We start from the raw sequence: 7,708 nt of genomic DNA on the forward strand, positions 1-7,708 counted from the left end.
CTCTCTGGGCGAACTGGACATCCAGTAGACCCACTTTCTGAGCCACCTAGCCCATGCTCTGAGTAAGACATAGGCCTATTTTTGGCACTTCCAAACAAAACAGTTATCCAAACCAATCCCGATGGACGCTGCTTTTTTAGATCCATTGTCATCGGCAACACTCCTGCGTTCCAAACTGCAGAAAGGGACGGTAATGGGTTACCTTCAGAGTGTCACACGAAAATACAAGAACAGATCCAAGCTGATGCTCTAAGACAAAAGATGACCAGTCACATGCTCAGCAACATTGAAGGCTTCCGCGAAGTGTCAGCTGCAATAAACTTTGACATGCCATCATCTTTCGCTTTTTTCTCCCTAGAAGAAAAGATTCTTCACATGGCTCATTCAACTGCTTCAGTGGGAGACATGGACATTTCTGCTACAAGTGAGGTGTTGCAGCAGCCCATCCACATCATCAATGCAGAGTCTGGGAACGTTCTCAAATACAACGATGACTCTTTGGCTCAACCAGTGACTCTCCTTTACTCACCTCATTTGTTTGTATATTTCGCTGCGAGTCCAGTATATTAGGTATTACTCTTAGTTTATCATCTCGCATGCAGTCACTCCCTGTTTACTCCACCTCATGGGGACAATGCAGGACACTATGTCCTTGAGTCAGCTGTTTCAGTGGCGCTGATTTCTCACAATCCCAGTGTTTCACAACAGAAATTAGCGGCGAAACGAAAATCCAGAAAAACAGAAGCTGAACTTATCACGTCAAGTCCATACAAACGTAAACTTGAAGAGTGGCAGGCAAAACAAAAACCAACAAAGAAAACAAGCAAATCAAAGCCAAACACAGAGAACACAGAGAAACAGAAAGCTAGAAACAAGAAAACAAGCGTCAGTCATCAGCAGGAAGCTAGCTGGTTCTGTTTTTTTGTGCCGAGAATGCACCTGTGAGGACATGATTCAGTGTTTGATGTGCTCAGAATGGGTACATGTGGATTGCGCTGGAACAACAGAAAGCCAAAGAGAGTACTTTTGCGATGTTTGTCAGTCAAAGTAACATTGGTTTTTGCTGTTCGGATTTTGAACCTCTGTGTTCGGAGTTAGGGAACAGGTGTTGTAATTCCGAACATATTCTAAAAAAAATGAATTTAAGATAACTTTCTTTTATGTTGATTTCTGTCCACAAAAAGTGGTATGAATGTTGCTGATCAATTACTTTATTAAAATTCACATTCAAAAACGGTCTGTCTTCTGTTGCTTTTGAGATGATGGCAGATTTGCTTAAGTGTTCGGTATTTGGGGACTTTCCCCTACGTTATCATAACAAGTAAGATTGAAAGCATGTTTTTGTGTGTTTTCAGGCGTGAAAGCATAAGTAAAAGGAGAAAGATCTATAACAAAACTAAGCTGTAAAGATGACTACCTTAAAACACATGTATAAAGAATACGGGTTTGAGTTAGGGTTAGTGCGTTTTTGAATGTTTTCAACCTCAAAACTCTGAAGAAGAAAAACCATAAAGCGATGAACGCTAAAGTCGTGTTTGCTTTACACTGGTGAGTACTTTGATTCAAATATTTTAACGCCAAATGTCGTCATATCATAATTATGGTGTAGCAAGCTTGTTGTCAACGGCCTATACCCCCCCTCTCTCTCTCTCTCTCTCTCTCTCTCTCTCTCTCTCTCTCTCTCTCTCTCTCTCTCTCTCTCTCTCTCTCTCTCTCTCTCTCTCCCCTCTCAGATACATACATACACACATATAACCCACACATAACACAAAACCACACAGACACTGACACACACAAGACCACCTACGTCTTCTTTTTTGGGGTCGTATATTTAAAGCTGTTTACTCTTTGGTTTGACCAGGGTGATGTCGGCGTGGGCAAAGGCCTGAGATCAAGGGTTGGACTGACCAACACAGTTGCTGGACATTGTTTGGTTGTTTGCTCAAGGCTCCAACGCGGACAGCAAAAACTCTTATTTGAAAGTGGACAGAAAACGTGTGTTGCCCTTTACTTGAAAGTTCGACTCGGAACCTGTGACAAGGACACATTTTTCACTGTGCTCGACTTTTTTTATTCTTCTTTTGTCTCGAATGTTACCGTTTCTTTGCACGTGCGACGTACTTTGTGGTGTTTTTTTGTAGGCATTGGAGACACACACACACACACAGACACACGCACGCAAACGCGCACGCACGCACGCACACACACACACACACACACACACACACACACACACACACACACACACAGTACAATGGTACTTTCAGTTGGTAGTGTATGTAAGATATCAGTTTCAGAAACTATTGTATTGGTGGTGTATCAATTAAAAGACACCACATGTACACTCTTGTGGTGCCCCGGGGATAAAACAAATAATGCATGCCCTTTCTTTGTCAAGTTATTGAATTATACATTTATTCCCCCCTCTGCTTCTTTACCTCTGTAAACTTGTAGAGCTAGTTATTTTTCGATAAACACCCAGCAACCAAACAAATAACGACCCAGCAACAGCCTGAATCCTCGATAGCGCAATGGGTTGAGAAGCTGTTCTGCGTCGGTACTACTTTTGCGACTGAAAAGTTCCGAACGCTCTAATGTACGAAGTATACATCTCTGGAGCAAACAATACAAACATACCGCATTTAAATTAACAACTACAGGCTTGAACACATGAATCTCCATATAAAATCCATGAGTTTCACAAGCAAATTCCCAAGGCAAGTAACTCTCATACTTTGTCTAGCGACAAGAGTAGTTCCCCTTTCAAATTTCTTTTCACTCAGTTTCTTCGACAACAGACTGCAATCCGACGGTCAGTTTTCAACAATATTTCATTTAATAAACAGATCACACGCAACCAAATGCACACATCTCATCAATTTAAAGAACATAAAGCGGTTGCATACACTATTTTCCCCAGAATACTGAACTTCATACAGTTTTTAACGTTGGAACACGGGTGCAAAAGTTCGTCTGCTAGTCCCATTTGACGAAAGAACATTATCCTAAGCGATACCAAAACATATACAGAACACACAATATCTGCCTTTGCCGCCACAGCAGAATAACAGCATATCTGTGTACTTGATTTTAGTCCAAAATAGGAAAACTGACAAGAAGTGTTAACAGAATGGAATGATTTTCTACGGAACTATACAATCGCGCATTAATAATAATAATAATAATAATAATAATAATAATAATAATAATAATAATAATAATAATAATAATAATAATAATGGACATTTGCTATAGCGCATAATCATATATATGCTCAATGCGCTTTACAATAACTTATTGTAACAATCTAGAAACAAAGAAAGAAAGGAAAGAAGAACTATGCTTATCACGTTTAGAACCTAACCTAACGTCACCTCACCTCACCTAACCTAACCTAACGTCACCTCACCTCACCTCACCTTACCTAACCTAACCTAACTTAACCTAACCTAACCTAGCCTAGCCTCACCTCACCTCACCTCACCTTACCTCATCTCACCTAACCCGGCTAACCTAACCTAACCTTAACTAACCTAACCTAACCTAACGAAATCAATCAGCCTTCATCCACCCCTGCAACCTAATGCAATGTTCACCCGAACATCGATCTAACCCCTGTAGATGATGAAAAAGACGGATAGGTCTGTTCCTTTTACATAATCACGTGCGGACAGAGGGTTATCAATTATGGAAAATGATCCTCTCCGTCTGTGTGTGCTTTGGGAAGCACACGGGGGCACAATGGGGCACAGAAAGGAGTCGCTCACTCTGGTATTGATCTCTTCTGTCCTTTTTAGGGGCTTATAGTCTTTGTCTGAATGAGAAAGCCTGGTCGTGCAATATTGAGAGACTTGGCTGATGAGCAGTGAGGACGTTACTATATATAAAGACACGACACAGCCACATGCGTTGTTTATAAACCCACTATGTTGCCAAGGTAGCGGCATCTATAGTTGCTGGACGAGCATCATGACTGTATTGTGATTTACAAGTCAACCATTGTCGTCTGCACTGTGTGATGCGAGTCAATGGGACGGTAAAGGCAGTGAGACAAGCAAGTTCTCTGCACTTTTTAAGCTCACTTTCCCAATGCTTTCGCTGGTACAACTTTATGTTTGCCTGTTGTGTATAGTGATCCACACATCATACCCTACATATTGTTAAATATCAAATATCCGTCGTCTGGATCCTCAACATTTGATGAAATGAGCGTGCGTACTAAAGTGTGTGTGTGTGTGTGTGTGTGTTTGTACTGTTGCCATTTCTTTTTTTACAAACAACATTTTCCTTTGATCTCTAAATTCAAATGTCTGTTTTCAACCACTAAGGTCACATCGTCGATTTGATCACTCTTTCAGTTACCTGTTGTGTCCCTCGTCACCTGCAATCAAACTTTATCTACTGGTAATATGACTGTGTACATTGTCAATGAAACTTTATCTACTGGTAATATGACTGTGTAAATTGTCAATCAAACTTTATCTACTGGTAATGTGACTGTGTAAATTGTCAATCAAACTTTATCTACTGGTAATATGACTGTGTAAATTGTCAATGAAACTGTTTAAACCATTTGACCATGTGAAAAACTGCATATAAACAAGAAAGTTTACTCACCTGTGGCTGGAATCATTATCTCGACAAATCGCTTCACAATGTAATCAAACTTTTCACTCTTGCACTTTTCACAAATATCCTCATGATCTTGCCAGTCCTGTCAAATATTCTGCTGCGTCATCTTCGAGTCGTTCTTACTCCCGTCATCAGTGTACTCAACTTCGTCGGTGGCAACAACATGTACTCAACTTCGTCGGTGGCAACAATATGTACTCAACTTCGTCGGTGGCAATAACATGTACTCAACTTCGTCGGTGGCAACAACATGTAATCAACATCGTCGGTGACAACAACATGTACTCAACTTCGTCGGTGACAACAATATGTACTCAACTTCGTTGGTGGCTACAGTATGTACGTACTCAACTTCGTCGGTGGCAACAACATGTACTCAACTTCGTCGGTGGCAACAACATGTACTCAACTACGTTGGTGGCAACAACAGTGTACTCAACTTCGTCGGTGACAACAACATGTACTCAACTTCGTCGGTGGCAACAACATGTACTCAACTTCGTCGGTGGCAACAGAATCTTATCAACATTGTCGGTGGCAAAGCTGATAATCTTCTGTGACATTGTCGGTGGCAACACAGTCTTCCCGCCAACATCGTCGGTGGCAACACAATCTGTTCCATGCACAGAAAACGAGGAGAATTTGAATGAAGCAAGGACAAGACAAAAAGGACGGAGAAAAGACTGACTGACCTAGGTGCACAGACTGAACTCAGGGGTGAAAAACTGAAAGCGCAGTGAGCGCAATATGCACACGGGCCGTGCATACAACGACAGAAAGTTTGTCAAGCTTGCCGCCCAAAGCGCAGCTGAACAGACTGCGGTTTGGGAGGGACTGAGGACACGAGGAGCGATTTGGGGGCGGGGGGGGGGGGGGGGGGGGGTGGGTGGGTTGAAGGCGGGGAGGGGGGGGGGGCTGGTTGAAGGCGGGGAGGGGGGGGGGGAGGAAAGAGCCAGGTGTTTGCAAGGTGTCGATACTGGCACAAGAATAGGACGATTGTGGTGGGAAATGACATTGGGGCCCTTTTGGGGAGAATGTAGTTCACCTGTGTGTGTGTGTGTGTGTGTGTATGTGCTGAATGTGATTCTATATAGATCTGTGTGTGTCAGTGTGTGTGTGTGTGTGTGTGTGTGTGTGTGTTTTTGTGTGTGTCAGTGTGTATGTGTGTGTGTGTGTGTGCAGTGTGTGTGTCAGTGTGTGTGTGTCACACGTGCGTGTGTGTGTGCGTACGTGTGTGTGTGTGTGTGTGTGTGTGAGAGGCTCTGTGTGTCTTGTGTGTGTATTGTATGTCTTTCGGTTTGTCTCTGTCTCAACCCGACCACCCCCCCCCCCCCCTCCCCCCTCGTCCCCTCTCTCTCTATCTCAGTACTATCTTTTAAATCAAACTGTCCGTGCTAACCATAATGGGGAAAAAACTATATCTTCTGCGATTCTCGCGTGACGCATTGCCGGGAAACGTTCCAGACAGTCGCATCATTAGTTTAATTGCCTGGTCGTCGGTTTACAGAAACCATTCTTTCAAGGTCTTCTTGTGCATTTTCTCGAATTCAACACAAATTGTACAGGGAGATCTTACACCGACAACATCCATTTTGATTTCTGCCGCAGCCGTTGGATCTTCAAATTCCAGCGGTTCGGATTTCTCACGATAGATGGTTCTGTGTAAGAAATGTGATACCCGCCCGGCCGGCAGTACGATTGATCTGTGTTGCTGAATGGGATCAATGACCTGAGGAATACACCTGATACAGCGGAGGAAAAGGCGGGGGGGGGGGGGGGGGGGTGGTGGTGGTGTGGGGATGGTGGTGTGTGTCAGGACTTGAAATGCCGGGAAGACTTTATGCTGCGCAGGGAAGGGTGGGGGGGGGGGGGGGGCATTGGGGGAGTGGTGGTTGATATATATAGCTGCGGGGCGGAAGATGACGGGCTTACCGTGTTTTAGCGTATCACCAACTCTTGTCCCTAATAGAAATAGTTTCTGTGAGGACGTAAACTCCCCCCTTTAGTTTCGACGGGCTTACATGTCAGTTCATTCGGTTTGCACTTATAGCCACAATAAGAGATGAATACAAAAAATAACTGTCACGCACACTCTCGTATAAAAGCCCAATGCGGCATTGGAAGACCCAACGCTTATGATTTTAACCCTGATTTACCAAAGGCGTGAGACTCTTTTCTGATACCGTCATTGCTGAATTTGGGTGTCGCCTCTGAACAAAAATAACCTGAACCGTTATGACTAATACACACCCTGTTAGGTATGGTACTGGAGTTCTGGTCCTTGATCCTTTTCTAAACTTCCGGTGCGGCACGACGCGGTAAGTTTTCTGCTTTTTTCTCAAAGTATACTCTGTTTTAACCCTGTAAGCCTTCGATGCAGTTGTAGACATATGTCAGGTAATACCTCACCAAGTTGTATGGTGTATGAGGCTGTCGTTGTGGCACAAACTTGCAATGAAATCTTCGATCGGGAGGTAACGTCCCAGGTCTTCTTAGATTTGATGTGGTAATGTCCTTGATGTTTACCTTTCGGGAGCATTATCGTCCGTTTTCTATACATATTTTACAGTCTAACACATTCACGCATTAAGTCAGCTGCTCTTCCCACCTTTCTTATCAACAGAAGGTCCATGCTCCGTGCTCAGACGTCAGTAGTCACTCCATTCATTGTCCTATGTATTCATGGGTAACGTCCTTGTCTTTTTCGCCAAGCAAGGCACAAAAGATAACGTCTTTGTTCACTTTTTGAAAGAACAATTGCAACACTGTTTTGGCCAGTTTACAGTTGATATATGTGTTCTAAAATATCTCAAGCGTTGAATTGCTTCTAGGGGTACTACAAGTGTTTCCTCAAGTCTACTAACGTGTTTTGGGGTGTTTTCGCATTTCATCATGAAGCCAACAGTTCAAAGGGTGGCATTCAAACTGAATACCCCTTCCCCTACAATACACAATAGCATGAGTATTTCTCTGTTATGAATTCGTTGTTCCTTGTTTCAGCTGATGGACTTCAGGTGTTATCACTGTGAAGCTAAATTTGACTCACTCCGCGCCACAAAAGAGCACCTTGAGTCAA

The sequence above is a fragment of the Littorina saxatilis genome, linkage group LG4 (assembly GCF_037325665.1).
Source record: "Littorina saxatilis isolate snail1 linkage group LG4, US_GU_Lsax_2.0, whole genome shotgun sequence".
In the NCBI taxonomy this organism is placed as follows: domain Eukaryota; kingdom Metazoa; phylum Mollusca; class Gastropoda; order Littorinimorpha; family Littorinidae; genus Littorina; species Littorina saxatilis.